Genomic DNA, 4,905 nt, shown 5'->3' on the forward strand with positions numbered 1-4,905 from the left:
GCAAGAAAATCTGTAGCAGGAATTGATTCCTCACTGAAAGCAAAGAAAATGGAATTAACAGTTCCCAGAAATGGGAAGATTTATGGACTTTAAGAGTGAAAACATGAACCAAGTATGGAGGTGCATACATGTGCTCCCCAACTCAGGCTACATAATAAGACCCCTTTCTCTTACATACACAAAAATAAATGATACTATCTATACAAATGTGCATATGTTTTTGATGAAAATATATTCTAGTGCATTAGTAATTGATGAATTAAAATCATTGCAAATGCAGTTCTTACAGAGGACTTGGGTTCACCTCCCAGCATCTACATTCAGTGGCTCACAGTCATTGACAATTCCAGTTCCAGGGGATCTGAGCCTCTCTCCTGGCCATGTGGGTTCTATGCTCATACCCATACACAAGGATAGGCACATAACTTTTAAAATGTAAATATAAGTCTTTTTATTGTTTGTTGGAGATTGGTACTAATGCTTTGAATCTGTGTGTCTAAAAGCTGAAGGTCCTTGTCCCCAACTGGTTTTTGATCTATCAATAAAGATGCCAGTGGCCAATGATTGGGTATGGGGTGGGACGCCTAATGTTGCACACAGGACTTGAGAATCTCAGGGACTCGAGAAGAAGAAGGGGATGTATCGGCAGGAGATAAAGCCAATCAGCCACGTGAGTTTTTGGGTAAGGGGCCACTGGTCACTTCCCTGATTGGGCCTGGGATGGCAGGGGAAGGCTTAGCAGTACCCAGCCTTTGAGGTAGCCAGGGCACTTAAAAATTGACTGGTGTGTGTGTGTGTGTGTGTGTGTGTGTGTGTGTGTTTTCCATTCACAGATCTGAGATAGCTCCTGGGTGGCATGTGCATGTGACCAGCTGGGAACACAAATCGGTGCAGCTAAAAACTCACTGCAGTAATTACTATCTAAATAACATTGGCTGAAACAGAAAGGTTCAATCAGTTGGCAAGTATCTGAGGTAACTGTAGCAATATTCACTATTTAATTGGAATATTATACAGCAGATAAAATTAACTGCAAGTATACATGTATTCACATAGATATATTTGGAAATACTATGAAAAATGTACCAAAAGGCAAAATGAAGTATATATGTAGGGGGAAGGGGGGCTCAGAAGTATGTCTACAAAGTAGTAATGGGGGAATTGAGGCATCTCATAATTGCAGAAAATTGGAACTGAAAAAAAAATCCTGCAACTTTTCATTTATTTAGCTCCCTTGTTTTAGAAGACAGAAAAATGTTAGTGCTAACTCCTCCCTCCTTCCCTTTCCTTCCCTTTTCCCTCCTTCCCTCCCTCCCTTATTCCCTTCCCCCTCCCTTCCTCGTTCCTTCCATCTGTTTACCATTTTTTTAGCTACCAGTTAGGGCTGAGGATATCATACGTATTTTCTGGCATGGATTTTGTACACAGCAGACATCAGCCACGCGTGGAATGGACAGGAACCCCACCCACCTCCGCCCACGTTCCTGCTCACTGCCTCCATCCCCTTGGCACTTGCCCTGCTGTGTAGACCAAGACCTGCACCTTGGAATCTCATTCCCGCCCTTCTTCCCTGGCTACGATGGGGCTGACTCTTCAGCTCAGTGTCATCTGGGAACTTGATGGAAATGCTCTTTCCTTGGCTCGGCTGCCAGCGATGATGCTGATTCAGTGGGTGGGGGTGGAGAGAGGAGCCGGTGGCCGGGTTGTTTTAACATGCCCGTGTGAAGCTGCCCATGCAAGTGGCTGCAGAGGACATCCAGAACACAGCCTTATTGTCTCACCACCTCTGCTAAATACCCGTCTCGGTTTCTACCGCTCTGAAAAGCGGAGGAAAGGAGGTCCAATGGACGGCGGGTGAACATGAGCCCACAGAAACCAGGGCAAGGTTCGCAACCTGCCCATGGAAAAGAAATACCGGACTAATTGCCAAACTGAAAGCAGACTACTCGTGCAGGTAGAAACGGCCGCAGCAGTTTCCACTCTCGGGGACAAGGTTAGTCATGGTAATGCAATGCTTGTTGAACGGGAGGAGTCAGGCCCTTCCCCTACCCACGGTGAACAGGGGGAGCAAACAGGCAGAATCCAGCTGAAAAACTTCCTGTTTTTCCACAATGGCATAGAGAGGTCTTATCACTTACTAATGTTTGCCGTGTTCTCTCAGCCCGTTTAAAAGGGACAAAATACTGACCTAAAATTCATTATCAGAATATTGAAACAAACAAACAAACAACAACAACAACAAAAACCAGCACAAATGTTAATGTGTTATTGACACGCAGAATGCAGAGCTTGCTAGCAGAACAGATAAAAAACTGGCAAGAAGACGCACAACCAGGCTCTGGCACAATGTAATTAAGCCTTAGTCTACATGTTGTTTCTTCATGTACAAACCATGTTCCATGTCTGTTCACGTGCCATAGCTGGGGTGACTCGATTGTGAAATAGTCTCCACTGGCTCGAGTATTTGAACACTTTGTTCCTGGCTGGTATCCCTGTTTAGGAAGGTTAAGACCTTCAGGAGGGTAGGGCCTTGTTGGAGGAATTCGGCCTCTGTGGGCATGGCCTCGCGGTTATAATCTCGCCTCACTTCCTACTGGCTCTCAGACCCCTGAATGTGGATGCATTGTGTTACCCTCTGGCTTCCTGTTTTTGCAGACCCGCCTTCTCTGTCATGATGCACTGTTTCGTTCCCTAAATTGTTTTTCCTCAGATACTTGTCCCAGCAGTGAGTGAAGTGACAAGACACTGTGCACAGCTGTAGGAAGAGACTCGGTAATGTGGTCTGCATGTCCATTTCTCTCTATTAAAAGGCATGTGACCTAGGCACCCTTTCAGTTTGATCATGGAGGATGTCTGTTAGTTACCTTTGAGGCGCCCAGACTCTTGGGGGAGGGGGAAGTGAGGTGGCCCATGTACCCTTTTTCTATTTCCTAGGAAGCCAGAGAACAGAAACCAATCCAGGATTTGCTGATTTGGATCTAGAATGTTCCCCAAACCCATGTGCTGATTAATGGCTTGGTCCCCAGCCTCTGATAATTGGGAGGATTTAGAACTTTTAGAAGGTAGAGCCTTCTTGAAGTTTTTCACTGAGGCATGGGCTGGGGGCCGGGAGGAGGGGAGGGGGAAGGGATACTGGAACATGGTCCCTCCCTCTTTTTCTTTTGATTCCCAGTGGCCAGAAGTGAGTGGTTAACCCTGCCACACACTTCTACCATGGTGAGCTGCTTTAACACAGGACAAAGGCAACAGAGCAGAGTGAAGACTGACTGAAACCTCCAGAGCCAGCAAAGTGAACCGTCACACTGGCTTGCACGTGTGTAGAACGAAAGGGGACACACCTCTCCACACTTGCATGCAAGTCAGTTCAAGATGGACCAAAGATCGGGATGTAAGACCTGAACTCTGACCTGCTACCTCTGACCTAAGGAAAATACTTCTACATGCAGCTCTAGACAAGGACTTTCTGAAAAGTCCTCCTAACAGCACAGGAAACAATTGGCAAAAGCAATTACACTAAAGGGCTGGATGGCAAAGGAAACCACGAGCAGGCAAAGAGACCATCTATACAACAGGGGCAGTCTTTGCCAATTATTTACCACAAAGGAGCTACCACCTGGATTCTAGAAAAAGCTCCAGCAAAAAACAACCGCACAACAACTCAAAATCATTAATTCATTAAATAGACCAACGAGTGGAATAGACAGTCCTCAAAAGGAGAAATACAAATGATGGGCTGGGGACAGGTCAGTGACTGGGACTTCCAGCCGCTCTAGCATGAAGGCCTGAGCTTGGATCCCTAGCACCCATGTGGAATAAGAAAGGGTGGTGGGGAGTAAGGCAGGGCTGGGGATTATGAGGGCATATTGCTCTTGCAGAAGGTATGCAGTACCACGTGGGGGTGGGGGGCTCATCACCCCCTGAAGCTCTGGTTCAGGGTGAGGGAGAGAGCTGAATCTACCCTCTGCTGGACTCTGATGCACTGCTCTCGTGTACACACACACACACACACACACACACACACACACACACACACACGCACGCTCCAGTGCACACACACACACACATACATAACAAAAAATAAATATATCTTAATAAAAAGAACTCATGCTGCCATATATGTGTCATGAGAGCAAAGAGGAGACATCGGAGGGAGGAAACAGGTCTTGCAAGAGGGGAGAGGGGAAGGGGAGGGTCAATACAGACCAAGCACGGCCATGAGCATTGTGAGGATACCATGATGGACCTATCACTTTGTGTAACTTTAAAGAAATGTTTTTTATTTGAAAATAAACATACAATCTTTCTTGCTCTTGAGCTGGCTACCTCGGATATTTTGTCATGGAAGCAGAAAGATGACGAATAGTTTGAAACCTGACTTAGTGAGCACAGAGCCAGTGACACAGCAGGCAGTGGCCCTGTTAAGAGTCTGACTTGGATGGAATCCTCCATGGTGGGTGCTGGACAGGGGGGCCGGACTGAGTTCTGGCCTCAGTGAGCACCATGAACTTCCTAGTATCTACTTCATTCAGTGTCTGTACCTGAATCACCCAAGGGAGAACCCCAGGCAGACTCCCACTGCCTCAGAATAGGAAAAGGTTCATGAGAAGGCAAACTCCTTACTTAGAAGAAACTTGCCATAGCTTTGGAACTCATAAAGTCAGGAATTTCAAATACCTTTGGATTGGTCTGAAGACACTGATAGATGGTGGCCCTTCTATTTTTTTTTTTAATTTATTATATCTAAGTACACTGTAGCTGTCTTCAGACACACCAGAAGAGGGTGTCAGATCTCAATACGGATGCTTGTGATCCACCATGTGGTTGCTGGGATTTGAACTCATGACCTTTGGAAGAGCAGTCGGTGCTCTTAACCATTGAGCCATCTCTCCAGCCCCAAGATGGTGG

General features: G+C 46.2%; 1 long non-coding RNA gene across 2 annotated transcripts; it reads left to right on the forward strand.

Annotated features, from left to right (window-relative positions):
• The first annotated feature begins 1,529 nt into the window (after positions 1–1,529).
• Positions 1,530–4,314, forward strand: LOC116094091. 2 transcript variants are annotated; one of them, XR_004119965.1, is made up of 4 exons: positions 1,530–1,993; positions 2,711–2,772; positions 2,935–3,062; positions 3,173–4,314. It is a non-coding gene; the product is annotated as an uncharacterized LOC116094091 (long non-coding RNA). The 2 variants fall into 2 exon arrangements; XR_004119964.1 differs by having other exon boundaries at positions 2,711–3,062.
• Positions 4,315–4,905: the final 591 nt, after the last annotated feature.

This window comes from Mastomys coucha, unplaced genomic scaffold, assembly GCF_008632895.1.
Source record: "Mastomys coucha isolate ucsf_1 unplaced genomic scaffold, UCSF_Mcou_1 pScaffold16, whole genome shotgun sequence".
Classification (NCBI taxonomy): Eukaryota; Metazoa; Chordata; class Mammalia; order Rodentia; family Muridae; genus Mastomys; species Mastomys coucha.